This window comes from Gekko japonicus, unplaced genomic scaffold (genome assembly GCF_001447785.1).
Source record: "Gekko japonicus isolate JY-2015 unplaced genomic scaffold, Gekko_japonicus_V1.1 scaffold5573, whole genome shotgun sequence".
Taxonomy (NCBI): domain Eukaryota; kingdom Metazoa; phylum Chordata; class Lepidosauria; order Squamata; family Gekkonidae; genus Gekko; species Gekko japonicus.
The window spans coordinates 22,568-38,765 of NW_015168212.1; the positions used below are offsets into that span (position 1 = coordinate 22,568).

The 16,198-nt window shown below is 48.0% G+C and overlaps 1 non-coding gene across 1 annotated transcript; it reads left to right on the forward strand.

Annotated features, from left to right (window-relative positions):
* The first annotated feature begins 2,722 nt into the window (after nt 1-2,722).
* TRNAA-UGC lies at nt 2,723-2,794 on the forward strand. The gene has a single exon. It is a non-coding gene; the product is annotated as a tRNA-Ala (tRNA).
* Nucleotides 2,795-16,198: the final 13,404 nt, after the last annotated feature.

Here is a 16,198-nt window from a genome sequence, read left to right on the forward strand (position 1 = left end):
GCAGGAATGGTTGCCTTAGTGCTTAGTCCTTGTGGCCCTTTTTTACACGCCCATGGAAATACTGGTTTTTACTTTGGGGTCAGGAAGCAATTTTTCTCCAGGCCCGTTTGGTAGGAGATCCCGGACGTTTTTTGCCATCTTCTGGATGTGGAACGGGAGTCAGTGTGGGGTGTGGGGGGAAAATATTTGTGAATTTCCTGCATTGTGGAGGGGGTTGGACTAAATGACCCTGGAGGTCCCTTCCAACTCTATGATTCTGTGATTTACTTATGTCATGTATACCCCACCTTTCTCTCCAGTGGGGACACAAAGCAGCTTACTTCTCCTCTCTTCCCTTTTATCCTCTCAACGATGATAAAGAATTACCACATGCCAAATTTGGAAGTTGCAACTCTGGTTAGGTGTCTGAGTTCACCCTTCCATCACCCAAAGCTGTGATTTGGGATGGCTGAGGGCACAGTCTGCTGTCAACCGAAATCACTCAATTCCAGCCCTTCAAATTCCCCAGTTTTATTTCTGAGGCAGGCCTCTGATAGGCAGTTGCGGGAGAGTCACATTACCATTCTAAACTGGATGTTATCCGTTGTTGGCCTTGTTCTGATACAGGGACGGGGGTTTCAGACACCAAATTTCATCCCATTAATGAGCCATCTCTGAAGCACTGTGGCCATTTCAAACAGTGCCACTTCTTTCTCTCTGCCCTTTTTCACCACACAATCTTCCTTGGACTTAAAAAAAAAACATTCTAAGTTGAGCGCTGCCCCCCCGAACATTTTAAGTTGAGCACTATAGTGTTAAAGCAGTATAGTCTCTCAATGGAGTCGAGGCATCTCACTGGTGCCACTGTAACACTAAAATGTTATATTGGTTTAGCGCTATAGCGCTCAGCTTGGAACATTAAAAAAAAGTTCGAGGAAGATCACACAGCCAAAAAAAAGACAGGAAATTAAGCACGGCGCTATTGGAAGCACTGCGGACATTTTGAACAGCACACTACTGCGATTCGGAAGCTCAAAGAAGAGGTGCAAACGGAAGAAAGCCGTTTGCCTCAAGAACGGCTCAATACACGCTTTGCTAACTGGATGCAAGCAGCTTTATATGAAAAGGTAAATAAAACCTGTTAGCAGCTGGTTTGTTAAAACGGTTGTGTTTGAAATGATACAAAAAACCCCATTAGCAGCCGGTTACTAAAAGGGTTGTGTCTGAAATGACAGAAAAAACCCATTAGCAACCAGCTACCAAAACGGTTTACAAAGGCTGTCTGAAAGAGGTCAGAATCCTTGTTGGGACAACAACTGCCTCCTCTGGATGCTGTCCAAGGTCCTGCAGACTCTGAATTACTCTCACAAAGATCAGTCCCTTCCTGATTCCAGAAAGCTTTCATGAGTCACTGGGAAGAATCACACGCTGCCTAAAGCCAGATCTCCATCACGGAGGGGACTGGCTAGAAGGTGCCTAAACTCTGTTATATTTCAGGCATATGCAACGTCTGATCTGCCAAGATGAACAGAGTCAGCCAGCCCCTGCGCCATGTCATGGCCAGTGTTCCCTCTAAGCTGAGTTAGTGTGAGCTAGCTCACAGTTTTTTAGCCTCCGGCTCACACATTTTTGTCTTTGCTCAGGAAGGATGGCTCCAGAGCAAAGTAATTTATGTGGCAGCCAAATTGCTCGCTCACAACTTTAATGCCAGTAGCGTCTGATGTGCTAAGATGAACAGAGTCAGCCAGCCCATGCGCCATGTCATGGAAGCTGTATGACAGTCTCCTCTTTCCATTTTTTGTAAAAAAAAACCCCTGTATTGATCCTCTGGTGGTCTGCTATATATATATGCTTGGTGGTTGCAGGAGTCACAGGTTGTAAAGGTTGATTATCTTTATAACCATGTATTGGGTTTTAATGGAATTTTGATGGAATACCTCTATCATGAAAAGCAAATCCTCAATCCATTACAAGCCAAGATGCGTTCAGGACCTCTCGGATCACTGTGGGGCTCCTTTTCTCTTTTTCTTTTTCTGCTTACTTTTTCTCCTTTCCATTGTCCTAATTCTCCTCCTGATAATTTCCTGTCTCTGCCGACCTTGAAGCATCTTCTCCTCTGGGCGAAGGCCTTGATGGATGGGGCTATAATATGAGAAGCCGATAGATCAAAAAACACTTCACATTCCATGCTGAGATAAAACATTTAGCCCCCCCCCACATCATATCCATTCCAGTTACTGCCAGAGGAAGTTCTTCTTTAGCAGACTTTTGGGGATGTGTCAAGGCAGCGGAGTGATTGTCTTCTCTGCTTCACCCATGAGCACAGAAATCTGCACAACAGGGGTCATTTAATAGAAAAAGAGGTGCAGGAGCTCATTAGCATATCTATAAGCATAACTCATTCAAATATGCCACGCCCCCTGACATCACCAGAAGTGTGTCAGAAGGGGAAGCAAAAAAGGAGGGGGAGCCATCTTCAAAAGCCGCCCCTTCCCTTCCCCAGCTGGCCTGCTAGTGGGCTGGGGGGGGAAGCAAAGAGAGAAGGGGTTTAAAGTTTTCGCTTCCTCTGGAAGCGAGCTGGGGGCGGGGCTTGCCACCACCACCATTTGTGCCTGCTCCTGGGCTGCCGGAGCACTGCTCCGGCTCGCTCCAGTCCCAAATGACCCCTGCTGCATGATATTATCTTCTTTCAGCTCTCCTGTAGAAGGGAACCCTCCTTCTTTCAGCCATCCTGTAAAAGGGAGGGGCTGTGGCTCAGTGGAAGAGCATCTGCTTTGCATACAGAAGGTCCCAGGTTCAATCCCTGGCATCTCCAGTTTAAAAGGACCAGATAGTAGGTGATGTGAAAGACCTCTGCCTGAGACCCGGGACAGCCGCTGCCAGTCTGAGCAAACAGTACTGATCTTTAGTTGTTGTAGATTTTCCGGGTTGTATGGCCGTGGTCTTGGCATTGTAGGACCCGACGTTTCACCAGCAGCTGTGACTGGCATCCTCAGAGGTATAACACAGAAAGATGGAGTACTCTCTAAGGCGAGAAGAAAAATGGTAGGCAGGTGATTTTATCTACTCAGTAAGGTGGGGTAGGGCTGAGTCTTTATCTTGTAGGAGTTCCCCAGGCAGTGACATGCAGTGACATGCTAATGGAGGAGCTTTCCTGAGGTCTGATCCAGTATAAGGTAGCTTCATATGTGTTCAACATCAGCAGAGGGCTCATAACTCAGTAGGAGAGGATGTGCTTTTCATACACAGGTCGGAGCTTCATGTTCGGGCACCTCCAGTTCAAAGGATTTCGAGTACCAGGGGTGGGAAAGGCATCTGCTTGCAAATCAAACTGGATATGGTGGGGGAACATACGTTCTGGAAATCAGCAGCTCCGTCTGGCTACTCGGAAGGGGTATTTAACGCTTTCTTCTTGCAAAGTTCCCCTAAGAAACAGTTTGGTATAGTGGTTAAGAACGGTGGACTCTAATCTGGGAGAACCGGGTTTGATTCCCCACTCTTCCCACATGCAGCTGCTGGTGTGACCTTCGGTCAGTCACAACTTCTTTTAGAGCTGTTCTCTCAAGAGCAGTCCTGGAAAGAGCTCTCTCAGCCCCACCTACCTCACAGGGTGTCTGTTGTGGGGAGGAAAAGAGGATTGTAAACCGCTCTGAGACTCCTTTGGGTAACGGAGGGTGGTGTATAAATCCAATTCCTTCTTCTAATCTGAAATCCCATCCCGTGCTGTAAAAGTTCTGTCCTTTTCCTTGGGTGGTGCTAATTTAGCTTTGGAATTTTAACAAGTGGGAGATTCAGATTACAGATGTGGTTCATCGTACATGTAGTGTATTCAAAGCTGCCTTGAATGCATGATACGTTGTGAAACATCTAACTGAAATGTAATGTTAAGCTTCATCCTGGGCTAGTTCCTGAGCGGGAACTAATGTGATTGGACCTTATCTCAGCAACCTCATAGGTTGATATCTGTACAGTGGGTGTGGCTACATTAGCCGGGAATGTTTAAAAGCAGGACAGCTGCAATGTAAAGGTGGTTCTGGCTATCAGATGTTGATCCGTGTTGGAGTTGTGTTCGAGTTGAAGAATAAAGTTGTGTTCTTGCTGAATCACTCTCCGACTACTCTGTTAAGTGAGCGACTTAACAGTACATAGGGTCTTGAGACTGTGGCTGGGTGGTAGAGCTTCTTCTTGGCCTGCAGAAGGTCCCAGGTTCACCCCCCAGCATCTCCACTTAAAGGGATGAGGTGGTAGGTAATATGTAGCAACGCTGACAGCCCAGGGTAGCCTGCTCTCATTGGAGCTTGGAAGCTAAGCTCGGATGGGAGACCACCGAGGAAGACTGAAGTTGCTGTGTGGAGGACGGCAATGGCCAACCACCTCTGCTCGTCACTTGCCTTGAGAATTCTGTGAGATGGAACTTCATGTGGTCGCCGTGAGTTGCTTATAGCTCAGTGGCACACTTTGCCTTGAGTAGGTAATGCAAAAGACCTCTGCCTAATAACTTGGAGAGCCGCTGCCAGCCTGGATAGACAAGACTGAAAATCTGATTCCGTATAATAATAATAATCTTTCAATTTATTAATCGCTCAATCCTGCAGAGCTTGCTGGCTCTGAGCGATTTACAGTTACTCATTCACGCGGGACTAACAGTGATTTATGGGGGTAAGGGAGGACAACATATATCTTTTTAAATCACACACATTCACAGTCGGCCAGGGTTTGCTCAGCTGCAGGGTCAGACGTGTTCCGTCGGCATATTCACTTCGGCTTGGCTAGATGACGTCAGCTTCTCTTGGTCTTGCAGTGCCACACTGCCACCGCCTGACCGGAATGGCCCATTACAGGCTTCTCGAAGAGATTTTTCTTAGGCTTTCAATCTTGCGAGCTGAGCATTCCAGTCGCCGGCTAACACCTCCCCCACCGAGGGGGGGTCTTTGGTGTGCCCACCCTCTCTAAGGAGTGGTACCCATTTTATCTACTCGCCGAAGCTTTCGAACCGCTGGGTGGACGGCAAGCTAGGGACAAGGCTGGTAGCTCACACCAACATGGGGCTAGAACTGACAGCCGTACTGTTCAGCTCAGATGTTACTAACCAGAGGATAAATCCTCTGTGCCATGTGTTTGTGTGTGCTCACCTGTTAGTGATAACAGAAGGCATCACTGGGCTAGGTGGACCTGAGTTCTATTTCAGTATACAGCAGCCTTATATGCTTGCATGTTGTGTTGTGCACCAAGGAGTCATAGAACCCATGGGACTATAAACATGAACATTGTGTTATGGCATGGAATTCTGTTTACCAGAGGGCAGGCATCTGCATAAACGCATGCAGACCTGTGCTAGTTTCCATGCCTTGATAGAGCCTGAACTTTTCTCTTCCCAAATCCATCTATCACGTTTTTATCCCATATTTACTCTAAGGCACTCACCTGTGGTTCTCCTTACCTCCGTTTTGCCCCTAAGATGTGAGATAGCTTAGACTGAAAGAGACTGAGTGATTGTCACAAGCAGGGGTCATTTCCTGCGGGAGCACACAGGAGTGGAGCTCCGGAAGTAAGGAGCCCAGGGGGCGGGCACATGCAACAAGCCCCACCCCCTGCTCCCAGCAGCCCTCCGTTGGGCCACAAGGAGCAAGAAGCAGCCAAGTAAGTTGCAGAGCCCCCCCCCCGGCCCGCCTTCAGGTACAAGCTCTCCCTCCTCTGTGAGGGCAGATCTGCACACTCCCCCCCCCCATAGCTAGCAATCCAAAAGAGTCCAGTGGAGCCTGAGCATTGGATGTTGCCTTCTGACACACTTCCAGTGATGTCAGGGGGTGTGGAATATGCAAATAAGTTATGCTAATGAGGTATTCTAATGAGCTCCTGCACCTCTTTTTCTACAAAATGACCCCTGGTCACAAGCTTCATGGCCATGTGGGGATTAGAACCCAGGTCTATATATATATAACCATTTAAAAGGATACAGAACGAAAACGGACAAAGGGGAAAATGAGAAGCATAAAACATCATTTGTTAAACACATTTTGAGGAAGAAGAAGAGATTTATACCCTGCCCTTCACTCAGAGTCTCAGAGCAGTTTACAAATCTCCTTTCTCTTCCCCTCCCCACAACAGACACCCTGTGAGGTAGGTGGGGCTGAGAGACCTCTTTTGAGGACTGGTCCTGAGAGAACAGCTCTGAGAGAACTATGGCTTGCCCAAGGTCATCCAGCAGCTGCAAGTGGAGAAGTGGGGAATCAAACCCAGTTCTCCCAGATTAGAGTCCACACACTTAACCACTACACCAAACATCATTTGTTAAACATTTGTTAAACATTTTGAGGACATTGCCTAATATAAGAATATAAAGAATGAAAAAGTATCATAACAAATAAAAATACGGTAAGATAGTGGATACTTTAACATAATATATTTCCATGTGTATTTCCACTCTTTCGTATCTGTGAATAGCAAAGAAGCTTTGTTGGTCATGAGTTGCCACGTTGCCTTGAATTCAGATTTAGGCCGTGAATGTCTGAGATCACAAGAGTTATAGGGACATACTTTTTGATAGAAAAGTCCCCAAAAAGCAGTGCAGAGAGAAAACAGAATGGGAAGTCCAACGGATAGAAGCCTCTCTGTTGTTTGGGATAAGAAGCTGGTTCCGACCAATGTCCACACCAGTGGTTTTAGACCCAGGTCTGTTTTTTTAGACGCACAGCAGCCAGCACAAGAGATGTCACAACCTGAATATGTGAAGCACGCAAAACTCATGTCCCTGCAACTGCAGAGGTCCTCTTTCTAGAACTGGGTTGTGTTGGTTGGAAGAGTTAGAAGGAAGTTATAAAGCTCTGCAAAGACCAAGTCCTATGAGGAAAGGTCGAAGCCGCTGGATGTGTTTAGCCCGGAGAAGAGATGACTCAGAGATGATAGGATAACCGTCTTCAAGTACTTGAAGGGCTGCCATAGAGAGGATGGAGCGGAGTTGTTTTCTGTTGCCCTAGAAGGTCGGACCAGAACCGACGGATTGAAATTAAATCTGAAGACGTTTGCTTTAGAGCGCTCTAGCGCTATAACACAACACTCCAGGCATTCTAATGGGGTTGATATAATGCTGTTTCGTTATAGCGTTATAGTGCTATAGCGCTATAAAGCGAACGTTACCAAAAAAAAAGCTGGAGATCACCCGCGCGGGCGGAAAACGGCGAGGAAAAGTGCATCAGAACCGGGAGAGGAATCTGAAGACTACTTGGAAGTGGTTGACAGGTTAAACACTTCAGCCCCGTTTCCTAAATGGGACAGACCAGAAACCGTTTGGAAACCGTTCCTCTTCCGGATTATATCGTCTGTCTGAAATTCCTCAGTGTTGGACTGGATGGGCCATTGGCCTGATCCAAAATTGGCTTCTCTTACGTTCTTATGTTCTTAATGCATTTGCTTTTTTAATTACAACATTTCCGTGCCTTTGTCTTTGCATGCCCTTCCATCAATGAGGACTTCCTGGCCAGAGTTTGATTTCATCGTTGTTGGCACGATATCATTCATATTTCATGCAGGAGGCAGGGTGTAGGAAAGCTGCCAGGAGTTCGTAATATCCTTAAGGTGTCGGGGTTTAATTATAGCTTAGCTCGGACCACGTGGCTGGGCAGTTTGCGCTCGTACAATGCGCTCTTCCCCGGTCCCATCAGCTCTTGAAATCTCCCCATTCCAGATGACCTGGGAGGCTGATATAACCCTTCTGGGTAAAAGCAGGGAGGACTGAACAATTGAATGAATCGTGATTTATTATTGATGGACTCCTGTGTTTGTCAGGGTTGGGGTGGGGCGGAGGGAGCATCAGATCAAAGCAGAACAAAGGTTTTAAATGCCGAGACTGGCATATTGAAACAGAGTCTTTGGATGGGACGACGGAGGAGGAGTGGAGATTGGATTTATATCCTGCCCTTCACTCAGAGCAGCTTACAAACTCCTTTCCCTTCCCCTCCCAACAACAGACACCCTGTGAGGTAGGTGGGGCTGAGAGAGCTCTTTCAAGAGAACAGCTCTGACAGAACTGTGGCTTGCCCAAGGTCATCCAGCAGCTGCATGTGGAGGAGTGGGGAATCAAACCCGGTTCTCCCAGATTAGAATCCATGCTCTTAACCACACCAAATGGGACCAGAAACACAAATGACGAGCATCTAACCAGATCAGAAGACCAACACCTAAGAGTATATCTGCTGGGAAGGGCGGAAAGGGTTTAAAAGAGTATTTGATTTGCCTCTAGATTAATCGCACTCATGCAAGGAGGTACGGCAGAGATGCAGGGGGATCCGCTGCGCGATGGGCAGCGTGGTATAGGGGTTAGAGTGTTGGACTAGGACCTGGGGGGCCCAGGTTGGTATCCTCACTCTGCCATGGAAGGTCACTGGGTGACCTTGGGTCAGTCACCCACTCTTCTGTGTCAACCTACCTTACAGGGTCACTGTGAGGATAAAAGAAGAGAAGAAGAGATTGGGTTTCTACCCCGCCCTTCACTAACCGAAGGAGTCTCAGAGTGGCTTACAATCTCCTTTCCCTTCCCCACAACAGACACCCTGTGAGGTAGGTGGGGCTGAGAGAGCTCTTTCGAGGACTGCCCTTGAGAGAACAGCTTTGAAGGAACTTGTGACTGACCCAAGGTCACACCAGCAGCTGCCTGTGGAGGAGTGGGGGAATCAAACCCAGCTCTCCCAGATTAGAGTCTGTGCTCTTAACCACGACACCAAACTGGGGGAAAGAATGATGTAAGCCACTTTGGGTCCCCATTGTGGAGGAAAGTGGGACACAAATGAAGTACCGGTAAATATATTAAAGCACTCCCTGGAGAAGACCCTGATGCTGGGAAAGACTGAAGGTCAAAGAAGACGGGGACGGCAAAGGATGAGATGGTTAGACAGTGTCATAGATGCAACGAACATGAAACTGAGCTGACTTCAGAGGACGGCGGAAGACAGGAAGGCCTGGCGTGATCTGGTCCATGGGGTCACGAAGAGTTGGACTCGACTGTGCGACTGAACAACAACAACAACAACAAATATATTAAAAATAAAAGGGGAAGGGGTCAGACATGCCTCACCCTGGTGGCCAGCAGGGCTGATTTTCCCATTTGAAAGCTAGAGAAAGGCCCTTTCTTATCGGTGGGATTATTTCCATGAGCTTTCCAACCAGACATGACACTTCCCTTCTACTGAATCAGACCCTCGGTCCACCAAGGTCAGTCTTGTCTACTCAGACTGGCAGCGGCTCTCCAGGGTCCCAGGCCAGAGGTCTTTCATACCACCTCCTGCCCGGTCCTTTTTAATGGGAGATGCCGGGGGTTGAATCTGGGGCCTTCAGCGTGCCAAGATGCTCTGCCACAGAGCCGTGGCCCTTCCTCTAAGGGCCATAATTTGAGGCAGCCATTTTGGTTTTCTTTTTTTTTAAAGAGGACAATAGATTCACCATGGGTGAATCTTTTTACATTGTAGCTGAGCACTCTGTCTGGATTTTGAACATTGCAGATTGGGTGTAAACAAATCGATAGGTACGTGAAATAGAACACACTTGGATGAGTGACCTGTGTTGCATTTTAAGAATATTTACTCCCACTTACTCCGTGGTGAATGTCTCTATGTGAGTAAGGACTACACTGTATCTGATCATTGGCCTCGGTCACACGGGCGGGATATCACGGGGGAGGTGTGGCTGTTTGCCCCGGAGCGAACTACCGCCCAGCAGCCGGATCAAACATCCCGCCCAATGTCCCGCTGACATCCAGTGGTTGGGGGGAGGTGCCGATCAAGCCTCACTCCTGCGGCGCAGCAAAGAAGCGGCACCGCGGGGGTTGTGTTGTTGTTTTTTAACCCAAGTGTTCGCATGCGCCGTTGGGTGCTTGTGCGCACCCGTGGAGACTTGACAAAAAAAAAGTTTTCGCAACAGGACATGGGCGGGCGCTGGATGCCACGAGCTAACACCGGAAATGTGATCTGATGCCCGCCCTTGCCCCGTGGTTTCCGGAAACTAGTACCTCGGAGGTACTAGTTTTTTACAGTGCATCTTTGGAGTGAAGCCTTGGGTGAGCCATGGGAGCTCTATGCTTCCCAGATGTGGCGGTGAGATCGCGCCCAGAAAATCTGCCTATCTTCCGTCTCTCTAGTGTGCCTAATGCTCCATGTGACCGAGGCCATTGTTGGTCTTTAGGTCCATTCTGTATATGATGAGTTTGAAATTTATTGATGTTCAACTTAATGGAGTGCTCGGCTTGTGTTTTACTACTGAGGAAGGCTTTTTAGCCAAAATGCATTTGGTTCTTGTATTTGGATACATTTTCAGAGAGCCAGTTTGGTGTAGTGGTTGAGAGTGTGGACTCTGATCTAGGAGAACCAGGTTTGATTCCCCACTCCTCCACATGCAGCTGCTGGTGTAACCTTGGGTCAGTCACAAGTTCTCTCAGAGCTGTTCTCTCAAGAGCAGTTCTCAAAAGAACTCTCTCATCCGCACCTTCCTCACAGGGTGTCTGTTACAGGGAGGGGAAGGGAAAGGGATTGTAAGCTGCTCTGAGACTCCTTCTGGTAGTGAAGGGTAGGGAATAAATCCAATCTCTTCTTCTTCTTCTTTTTCTTCTTGTACCTTTTAATTCGTATTTATGTATTCCGACATTTGTCCTGATCTTAGTTATAGGTACTTATATACGGAACCATAGAGATGTGGTTTTGATTGTGATTTTAATATTCCCTATGCATGATTAAAATGTATTGCATGTTTTTACATTAGCACTGCATGCTTAGCCGTTTGCGATTATTGTTTTTTGTCTCAACCTCTTGGTTACCTCCATCATGAATCCCACACAAATACACGCCGCCACCAATGCTCCCTCTCAGCTGTGGAGTCTTGTGAGCAAAAATTCTTCTTTGTGAGCTACTGGCATTCAAGTTGTGAGCGAGAGCTTTGGGTGCTGCATAAATTTGTTTGCTCTGGTGCCACCCTTCCTGAGCTGAGACAAAAATGTGTGAGCCGGAGGCTACAAAACTGTGAGCTGGCTCACACTAACTCAGCTTAGAGGGAGCACTGGCCACCACCCTGAAGAAAACCTTACCATGAAATAGAAGAAGAAGAGGAGGAGATTGGATTTATACCCTGCCCTTCACTTCCCAAAGGTGTCTCAGAGCGGCTTACAAAGTCCTTTCCCTTCCCCTCCCCACAACAGACACCCTGTGAGGTAGGTGGGGCCTGAGAGAGCTCTGACAGAAACTGCTCTTTTTGAAGGACAGCTCTTATCAGAACTATGGGACTTGCTTGGATAAATGATTAAGGACTGTGGTCAAATACTGCTGTGTTTAGCTTATTGCAAGTAGGATCCTCTTTATGTAATTTCTGTGCCGCATGTTGTGTCATGTGAATACTTAGGCAATGCTTCAGGCCTCTTTGAGAAGAAGAAGAGAAGAGATTGGATTCATACCCTGCCCTTCACTACCCAAAGGTGTCTCAGAGCGGCTCACAAACTCCTTTCCCTCCCCCTCCCCACAACAGACACCCTGTGAGGTAGGTGGGGCTGAGAAAGCTCTGAGAGAAACTGCTCTTTTTCAAGAACAGCTGTTCCAGAACTATGGCTTGCCCAAGGTCATACAGCAGGTGCAAGTGGAGGAGTGGGGAATCGAACCCGGTTGTCCCAGACTGGAGTCTGCGCACTTAACCACTACACCAAACTGGCTCCAGGCTGCCGTATCAGGATTCTCAAGGAACCCCCGTCCTGGCTCCCACTCCAGAGAGACAACGGGAAGTATTTCTTCCCACAATGTGCTTCTTATGACACTAGAATTCCCCACCAGAAGACAGGCAGACAGCCCGTAGTTTGGCTGCCTGCAAGCTAAATACTAAAGAGTGCCGTGGCACTTAAAAAACAACAACAGCCTAGCAGCTTTGGGAAGGGAGATGTTTAGAGCAGAGGAGTGTGTGCAGGGAGGGAAAGGGAATGCTGACCCTTTCGCTCAGTGGCTATTAGCCGTGCTAAGTGGATCCTCCAGGTACAGAGACCGCTCAGTGCTCATTGCTGGGGATCAATAGCTGAGAAAGACTGTCGTTTCCATGACCGGCTTGGGAGTTCCTACGGGTCAGAAAGGGAACATTGGAAATGAATGGTCGTGGTGTGATCCACCAGGCCAGTGAACCTTTTTTCCTCTTTTTTGCCATCAAGTCGCAGCTGACTTACGGTGGCCTGGTGGGTTTTCCCGGGCAAGAGACATTAAGCGATGATTTGCCATCGCCTGCCTCTCCATCACAACCCTGGACTTCCTTGGTGGAATCCCGTCCAAGTACCTGACCAGGGTTGACCCTGCTTAGCTTCTGAGACCTATTGAGATGGGATTAGCCTGGGACATACAGGTCAGGGCATGGCGCCCTACAATGTCCGGAAGGTAGAACGTATCCCAGCCCTTACTCTGTTTCTGAGACCATCACATCCCTGAGCCAGTTTGGTGTAGTGGTTAAGTGTGTGGACTCTAATCTGGGAGAACCGGGTTTGATTCCCTACTCCTCCACTTGCACCTGCTGCTGTGACCTTGGGTCAGTCACAAGCTCTGGCACAGCTGTCCTTGAAAAAGAGCAGTTTGTGTCAGAGTTCTCTCAGCCCCACCCACCTCACAGGGTGTCTGTTGTGGGGAGGGGAAGGGAAAGGAGTTTGTAAACCGCTCTGAGACTCCAAGTGAAGGGCGGGGTATAAATCCAATCTCTTCTTCTTCTTCTTCTTCTTCTGTCCAGTAGACTGATTGCATTGCTGGCTGTTCAGGGGCACAGCCTACCTCACAGTGTTGTTGTGAGGATTAAGATGGAGGAGGAGGAGAAGAGATTGGATTTGTACCCCACCCTTTACTACCCAAAGGAGTCTCAGAGCGGCTCACAATCCCCTTCCCCTCCCCACCACAGATGCCCTGGGAGGTAGGTGGGGCCAAGAGAACTCTCTTGAGGACTGCTCGTGAGAGAACAGCTCTGAGAGAACTTGTAACTGACTCAAGGTCACCCCAGCAGCTGCATGTGGAGGAGTAGGGAATCAAACCCGGTTCTCCCAGATCCACACTCCTAACCACGACACCAAATTGGTGTAAGCTGCTTTGAATCTCCATTGGGGAGAAAGCCAGGGCATGAATGAAGTAAAACGAATGAATAAATGTCAGGGAGACCAGGGATAATTTTTGCTGTCGTGACCCTGAGACAGAACGTTCATGGTCATCTGGCTGAATTAGTAAATGTTAGGATCCTGTGGGGCATGACCTTTTCAAGGACTTTGGAAGTTATAACTGTCAGCAACCCGGGTTTATATTTCTGGGGCACTGATGAATTTTTAATCGCACATCCACAGCTTAATGGGCTTTTCGACTCAGCTTCCCGAAGTGTCAGAGAAGAGGCAAACATTGCGGGATATCCTGTTGTTGCTGTTGTTAAGCTTGGCCATCAAAGTGCGATAAGCAGAGCTTCCTCCTTGGTCCTTGGAAACCAAAAAAGATCCTTGGATTTCTATCTCTGCTCTTCATTTCTAGCTCCTCTGTCGAGGTCAGGTCAGTCGGCACCTGGAGGACATGGGAATCTAAACAGCAGCCCACATCTGGCAGGACATAACTAGAAAAGGAGGGAGAAAAGGAATTGTGTCTAAAACCTTTTCCCTGAAATCTGAACATTTGAGTCTGGTTATCTTTCAGAAGCAGCGTTAAGATATTTCGCTTCAAGTTAGCATCCGATGGTCAGGGGCAGAGAGAAGTAAGGCTGGATGCAGGTGATTTAATCCATGCGATTGGTGGTTTTCTAGTTTTGGCTTATTCCCAGCTATTCTGAAAATTGGTGGGTGGGGTGGAGGGCTCGGTGGCAGAGCATCTGCTTGGTAGAAGGTCCTAGGTTCAGTCCCCGGCATCTCCTGTTAAAAAGGACCAGGCAGTAGGTGAAAGGCCTCTGCCTGAGGCCCTGAAGAGCTGCTGCCAGTCTGAGTAGACTATACTGATTTTGGTGGACCCAGGGTCTGATTCAGTAATAAGGCAGCTGCTTCTGTTCAGGTATGTTCGATTAAATAATAAAGTTAAAGGTTTCCCTTGCTCAAAAGCTAGTCGAATCCGACTCTAGGGGGCAGTGCTCGTCTCGGTTTCCAAGCTGAAGAGCCAGCACTGTCTGAAGACGTCTCCGTGGTCATGTGGCCGGCATGACTAAACACCGAGGCGCACGGAACACTGTTACCTTCCCATCTAAGTGGTGCCTATTTATCTACTTGCAATTCCTTGCTTTCGAACTGCTAGGTTGGCGGGAGCTGGGGCCAGAGATGGGAGCTCACTCTATCACGCAGCACTCGGGTCTCAAGCTGCCAAACTACCGACCTTCTGGTCTGCAGTTCAGCGTCTTAACCTCTGAGCCACCCCGGCCCCTAAATAATAAAGCAGCAACCAAAAAGGAGATTGGAGATTAGCTGTTGTAGATTTTCCAGGTTGTATGGCCATGGTCTTGGCATTGTAGGACCTGATGTTTCGCCAGTAGCTGTGACTGACATCCTCAGAGGTATAGCACAGAAAGACGGAGTACTCTCCATGTGAAGGTGAGAAGAAAAATGGTAGGCAGGTAATTTATATCTACTCAGGAAGAAGAAGAGAAGAGACTGGATTTATACCCCGCCCTTCACTACCCAAAGGTGTCTCAGAGCAGCTTACAAACTCCTTTCCCTTCCCCTCCCCACAACAGACACCCTGTGAGGTAGGTCGGGCTGACAGAGCTCTGCCAGAAACTGCTCTTTTTCAAGAACAGCTGTGCCAGAACTATGGCTTGCCCAAGGTCATCCAGCAGGTGCAAGTGGAGGAGTGGGGAATCAATCCCGGTTATCCCAGATTAGAGTCCGCGCACTTAACCACTACACCATTATCCTACAAGAAAATGACTCAGCCCTACCCCACCTTCCTGAGTAGATATAAATTACCTGCCTACCATTTTTCTTCTCACCTTCACACAGAGAGTACGCCAGCTTTTTGTGTTATACCTCTGAGGATGCCAGTCACAGCTACTGGCGAAACGTCTGGTCCTACAATGCCAAGATCACGGCCATACAGCCCGGAAAATTTACAACAGCTAGTGAACTCTGGCCGTGAGATTGGAGATTGTTTAGGGCATGTTGCCATTTTCAGCACCATGGACAGTTCCACGACCAATTACTTATCTAATCCTAACCAGAGGTCCTTTCCACATCTGCCTGCCACTCGGGATTTTCTCAGTGTTGGAGTGGAGGCAATTTAAGTCCAGGGCAAAACAGCATCCAAATAACCCGGGGCAACAGTAGGCTGAAACCGGGCTGACCACTGAAGGGAGATAATGGTCCATTCTGCATCTAGCATTTGTTCCATTGTTTTACCAAACCCACACTGCTTTGGTCCTGTAACATTGTAGTAACCCTATAAGGGTGCTGGTTAAAGCTGGGGAGACCTTGCCCAACATTGAATTAATAGAAAAGCATTGCCTTGTAAGGAACTGAAAAGGGATTCTCAGCAGTGGTTCTTTGTTTCTGAGGAAGGACCAGAGGTCTGAAACACTGAAAAATTACCTGGGAAAAGTGTTGGACTTTCTATATATAATTCTGTATATTTACTCTTTGAGCCTCTGTATTTTCTCATGATGGATTGTATGGGCATATTGACGTCATATGTTGTTGTTGTTCAGTCGCACAGTTGAGTCCGACTCTTCGCGACCCCATGGACCAGATCCTGCCAGGCCTTCCTGTCTTCCGCCATCCTCTGAAGTTTGCTCAATTTCATGTTCGTTGCATCTATGACACTGTCTAACCATCTCATCCTTTGCCATCCCCGTCTTCTTTGACCTTCAATCTTTCCCAGCATCAGGGTCTTCTCCAGTGAGTGCTCCCTTCTCATTATCCGACTCTTCGCGACCCCATGGACCAGATCCTGCCAGGCCTTCCTGTCTTCCGCCATCCTCTGAAGTTTGCTCAATTTCATGTTCGTTGCATCTATGACACTGTCTAACCATCTCATCCTTTGCCATCCCCGTCTTCTTTGACCTTCAATCTTTCCCAGCATCAGGGTCTTCTCCAGTGAGTGCTCCCTTCTCATTGGGTGGCCAAAGTCTTTGAGCTTCAGTTTCATTATCTGGCCTTCCAGGGAACAGTCAGGGTTGATTACTTTTAGGATTGACTGATTTGATCTCCTTGCAGTCCAAGGGACTCTCAAGAGTCTTCTCCAGCACCATAGTTCAAAAGAATCTATTCTTCGGC